The sequence below is a fragment of the Rhipicephalus sanguineus genome, chromosome 8 (assembly GCF_013339695.2).
Source record: "Rhipicephalus sanguineus isolate Rsan-2018 chromosome 8, BIME_Rsan_1.4, whole genome shotgun sequence".
Lineage (NCBI taxonomy): Eukaryota > Metazoa > Arthropoda > Arachnida > Ixodida > Ixodidae > Rhipicephalus > Rhipicephalus sanguineus.
Genome location: NC_051183.1, coordinates 921113 through 927545, shown reverse-complemented (window position 1 = coordinate 927545; position 6433 = coordinate 921113).

The window sequence follows — 6433 nt, the reverse complement described above, 5'->3', positions numbered from 1 at the left end:
TAACGAAAGTTACATATGGTATCCACATAACCGCCACCGTAAAGTGCACTTCGTCCACCAGAACGACGCAGTGTCGTCTCATTTCTACGAGGCTGCGAGTGGCCTCATGTGACCGAGGATGATGCCGATTGATGACAGCCGCTTTGTAGACTAGGCTACGTAGGCCACATGCGCCCAGGTAGTCTACAAATACGACACTGATGTTGGTCGGCCTATACCTCACCAACGCGAAGGGTGGCTTCAGGTTCCAACATTTCGCCGGCTCTGTCGACAGGCAAATTGTCGGCGAAATGACCGAGGCATCTACGAATCCTATAACATGCCATGACCAGCTGTTGGTGCTCACTGATCATGGTGATGATGCCCTTGTTCAAGCACACGGGTTTGTGAAAGCACACGGGTTTGTGAAACACAAGCACACGGGTTTGTGAAACGTGCGTGCGTGCCATTGGCAGCGTTACCCAACCGTAAATAACCGGTTATATAACACATATGCGTCTCTTCAACATATATATATGTGCGTATAAAATTTATACAAATCTTTAGCGACATTTCGTAACGTGTCGCTAAGTAAAAAAAGTTACGCCACAGTCACCTACCCGCCGCATGCTTCGCATAACGTCGACTCCCACGGTACGTGGGATCTGCCGAATTTTTTTTTCTTTTTCACTGTGTGCATTTGTCTTGGTCATTCTCTTTCGAAAATTGTTTAGTTGTTTTTTGTTTTTGTTTTTTTATATGAATATTTTTTGCACTGCGTGTTGAAAATGTAATTTTTTTTCACCTATAGCACGTATTATCATGGTCCACATTATAAACCGAGGCTATAACATTTCGCATACTAGAGAAAAGTGCTCAATGTTGGTAACTCCTATCTGTTTTAGATTTCGTTCAAACGAATGTTACGTTCATGTCGTTTACCAATGATTACGGTACGTTTTGAACGTTTTCATGTTCTCTTGTGATACTGATTTATTGCCTTTGCAGTTTTTTGATAGATTATTTATCAACTTCTGTTGTACACGTAACATTACCTTCAATTGTTCATGTTTTTTTTTCCTTTTTTATAAGTCTTATGTATGTTTATCACTATGTATAATGATGCATTAAGAACAGATCCTCTCATGTTTTCCCTAATTTTCGCTACATTTGCCTCTTCCTGTCAAAGAGCAATCAAATAAAATGCTTTATTTCCAGCAAAATCTATCCTTGTACTCTTGCTCATTTTTGCTGCTGGACTTTGCGGGAGGCCGGAGCTTTGTGAAGCCGCAGTATTGCGGCTTTTTTTCCGTTACCCCCATATTTCCCTATGAGAAATAAAAGTTCATTGATTGATTGATTGATTGATTGATTGATACATGCAGCAACCCCTCCACAGAGCACGAAAAGACCAGAAAGGCATGTATCCATCCGAGCTGCGGGCGTTTGCGTTAACGCTGCACTTCTATTCTCCATCAGCTTATGAGTACGTACGCTCGATGTCTAATCGACCACTGCCAGCAGAGCCCACCATGTGAGAACGGTATGCAGAATTCCATCAAAGGAAATGCTGGCTTCACAGATGAGTCACTGTCTCGAAAAAGCTAGCCCAATGCGGCACAAAAACTCTCCTACTTTGATTGTCGATGACAAATGAAACATGTTGAGATTGTGGGCGACTAAGTGGTTAGATATGTAGACCTTGAGACTGGAATGCATGATGACAGACTGCATGTGTATACGCTCGTTGGCTTAAACTTACGACTTAGGATGCCACTTGGGCGTTTTTAATTGACTGGATAAGAGAGAGCCGAGCCAAAGAAATAGTATCGAAAAGCTATATATATATATTATATATATATATATATATATATATATATATATATATATATATATATATATATATATATATATATTATATATATATATTATATAGTGTCGACTGCAAGCTGAATGCCCATACTTGAAGCACGTCCATGCAAAGCCAAAGCTATTGGTTTCGGAGGTTTTGAGCTTGTCTTGAGAAAAGAAATGGCTTTCAAGCCTTGATGAGCATATCCTTCTCGATGAGCATATCCTTGAGTGTGGTGCTTTGGGCGCCCACATTTATATTCCGCTCAAAGAAAGTGGCCGAACTCCACATAAGCATAAGACTGCGTCACATGACGAATGAAATAAACAGGAAAAATTAGTCCCGAGAAGTGAGGTCTGCTCTTACGAGGATCATTATTTTTAAAAACCAGTGATACAGACCCTTCTTCGGTGTGCATGCTTGCAAGGAAAAGGCCAAAAGAAACAGAATAAAACTGACTGCATTCTTGTCGGCCATTTGGCTTCTTATTCTTGACAACTTATCCCTTAATGCTCGCCACAACCGTTAAAACCCACGGCGGAGAGACGCGGTCAGCGCGGCGGGCACGCCTTGGTTCCCGTTTCGTGCCTATATCAAGATGGCCGCCGCGCGCGCGGCGCGGCTTCACTGCGGTCCATTGGTAAGTATAGGCGGCCTCCACTCCAGCAAGTTTTATTTAAACCTCATTGGTTCCAACGATACCGCCAGCTGCTGTCCGGCGTCCATACTTTTCATTCGGCCCGCCAAGGAAGCTCACATTGTAAAGCGAATTCATTACTCGTAGCCTTCACATCAAGGCGAGGAGACTTTCGAGCGCTCACGAGCCACTGACATACATCTCGCACCTTGCTGCCTCCTACGACGAGTGTCATCTGAAAGGGCGATGACGTGCTTTGCATTGAAGTGACAACTGAATCCAATGCAGGGCGCGTTCGGAAACCCCAAATTCAAAAAAAAAATCTTTCTCAAAACAAAAAGTGATTTGATGGTACTTTCGTCATTTCTAAAAAATGAAGTTTTCTATCTAACGCCGCCGTATGAGGATTTTTACTTGGACCGCATCAGTACAAAACATACGGTCATATACGCGACAAATCGCATATTTTCTCTGATTTCACAAATTTTTTCGGGAAGATTTGAAGCCTATTTCACTCCTAAACATCTTTGTACGAAAGTACACTTTCCTGAAAACCACACTTATATTAAGATTCCTCAGGGGAGACTTTGAGTTATCTTAAGAAAAAATAGCAAAATCTGAATATTTTCGTTTTTAAAAAAAATACGTAGGTTGTAGTTAAACACCAAAATTTCGGAATGGTTAAATAGCACAACTAAACAGAACCTCTGTAGTAGCTCAAGCGCCGCTTCGAAGCTCCACACACAAAAATAGATCCTATATACATTTTTGTATTAGGCACAAAGTTAACAAAACCAAGCGAACTTTGAGGGGGCGCCACGGTCTTCAAAAATTTTTCAAGCAAAAATGTTTTCGCTCAGTAGTACATCGGGTATACGAGAAAGGTATAAATATTATGAGCAAAATCTGGCGATGTGCCACGTCTGGGACAACATCGGAAAGAAAGAAACCCTTATATGTCTATACATGGCTTTGCACGCACGTCACGGCCAGGAATTCAGGGAAACCTGTCGACCATCATGGCGGACAGCGACAGTGCACATGATGTGGTCCTGTGCGATGAATTAGGGTGTATGAACCAGCAGCAGAACGAGAAAGACACGAGAGTCGGTGAACACACACGGGCGCCACTGAGACACGGGAGTCGACACTGGAGTCGGTGATCTCTCGCGTCTGCCGAAGATCGCGCACAATCAGTGCGACCGCACGGTTTTGCTGCTGGGACGTGCCGATCTAGACACGGACCGTCAAAGTGCCGATGATGCAAACCGATGCATCAGCTGATCCCCCGATATGGCTGCCCGTTCGACGGAGAGGCGGTCGTGACGTCATGTGCAAGCTTGTGCCAAACTTACTGGAACCGCGCTTGCTAGGTTTTGGCGCTGTAGTCACTACGGGCTTCAATGTGTGGCGCGCCGACGTAGCAGAAGCTCAAGAGTGTTGCTTGTTGGGCAGGTTGGTACATGCTTAAATTCGACAAGAGCCACTAAAAAATGAAGAAAACTGAGAAGCAGAAGCGTTGGCTTTCTCTGTGGCGCCCGTCGACAAAGTGGCGCCCGTCGACACCAGTCGTTCTTTTGGGACAGGTCCTCTCAAATATGAACGCCGCTGTTTTCCTTCACCCGTGGTCTGAGGCGTCGGAGTTGGCTGAGAATGACTTCATACCGACACTCTGTTTCCTTTCTAAAGGTGAAATCATCCTTCAATGTTTGGCCCGTGAGACGAAGTTTATCCTTGACAGAGTTTTCATAACTGTCGTAAGCCTCGACGAACCTCTCGAGGATCTTCTCTCGGAACAGAGCCGGCAAGTCGGAAGTCGCATCTAAAGCGGCTTCCCCCTGGTCGCAAACCGCCACTCGGATCGTTTCGTGCCTAAGGTACTCATTGTAGCGGTTGGCTTCTCCAGGAATGCGTTCCCGTTTCTCGTAGGAAGGGTCGTTGTAGTATGGATAATCATTTAACATCGACTGAATTGAGACCAAGACGCCTTCAATGGTTAGAGCTGGACTCCACGCTGGTCCCATCCAGGTACCGAGGATGCTGAGGCAAACCCTCCCGCTTGCGTAGAGTATTGGGTTAAACACCACGTTTCCGTTGTCGGTGGTGACTATTCTCACTCACGGCGGTATTTCCGGGTATGCCGAGGGGATCTACTTGAAGAACTGGAAGAAACCATTCTCATAGGGTGTGCCCGTCGGTCCAATTAGCAGAGCCGAGATCTTGGTGATGTCTACGTCATCAGGTGCGATGAAGATGCCGCAGGGGGGGGGGGTGGCATTGAAGTCCGCGATGTCTTTTTGCACTCTGGCCAAGCACCGTGGGGTGGGCTCTTCGTCAGTATGCTTGAGTGGGTCCCAAGACCAGGTCACCTTCGCTACACTCGTGCGTGGCATTATCGCGTTCGATCCGGCCACGTGAGCCTCGAAAGCGACAACGAATATATGCCGGAGATCCACGCAAAAGCCTAATACCCAATGCCAAGATGGCTGACAGACGTGCGCTAGGTATCCCATTGTGGACATCCGTTTCTGAAGCTTTGACGAATGTACGACCGACATCCACTGATGGATTTTCAGAGGCTATTTATAAAGTTTTTTTTAAACACCTGAACACATAGGCTCTGTGCCTGAACGCAATGCCTTGTTATATCCGCAAAAAATTATTCGGGAGCTTAAAGAATAAACGACACAGTTGAGGCCTTACATTAAAATAATATTGAGTATCTTGCTGAACTGGAAAACGATTTTTGTTTTTTTTTTTCTTTTCACTTGATCGCTGTTGCCATAGAGTTTCATACTATAATACCAAGAGGGGAATCTGGCGCTATTGTCTCTGCGGGCTATTTGAGCGGCGCGTCAACCACCATGGGAATGATGCGAAGTACAGGCTTCGGATCTGCTTCGGACTGATTGCGTTCTTGAGATTACCAGCGCTTGTTTTCCGAGTGTAAAACAACGTGACATGAAGTTACTTCTAATTAAAACTTGCTTCATTATTTTGTACGTAAAACCTGTTGCAAAAAGTTTGCATGACTGTGAGATGGAAGTGAAACCTGGACAAATTCAAGCACCAGGGTATGCACAATGCGCTGCAACTGTGTTCCAAACTTGGCATCACGATATAATGAATGATTTTTTTTACAACACTTGATAACGAACACGCTAGTTTTTTTCCCTCGAAAGTACGCATTGTCTAGGCTGTGGAACTAACAGTACTGTTTGAGGGAGAAACACTTCACGTACAATCTGCTGCGATGTCAGGTGCGTCTGCCAAAGTGGTCTGCGCTCAAGTCCCTAGATTTTCCCCTGTTCTTAATTAACGAAAACCATTAATGCGCCGTCGGTGAATGTGACTGGGTACTGCTCCTATCCGGTTGAAAGCGGCTTCGCGTAGCCATGTTCTTCCTAACGCTGGTTCGCCCGTTTTCCTCGTGCAGTAGAGTCTGTAGAGTCACGGACGTCGCAGGTGCATACACGCTGCAGCGCGAGGGATTGCGCACGCTTTTTCTCCCCGTCTTCTGCCTGCGCAAATGATTTAGTGCGGTCGACACGAGCATTCTCGTTAATGCCTGCTTGTTGCGCCTTCGAGTGCTCCACCCAGTCGGGAAAAGGGTTGGCGCTCTTTTCTGTGCCTCTTCGAAAGCACGACAGGACAAGGCGTAAAGTGTGGCTGCACAGAATAGGGCGGAATAACTTCAAACCTACGAAGTCCAGCAAGCTGTGCGAGGTAAGTTGCCTGTTTTCCGGTCCACATATCCGTTGAAAGATAGACGTATCACTTTTATTCTGAAACCAGGTGAGACAGCGTTCTGTTTCGGCCATTCGCACTCCAGAGTAAGCACCTCAGTTTTCACACATGTAAGATTGTTGATTATGCATATCTATTGCGGCCGCCTTTTAGCAAGTATTGGCGCGAAGCATAGTGTCCGCCTTCCGTACATAGCTGCCTATGTTCCACTAAGGCTC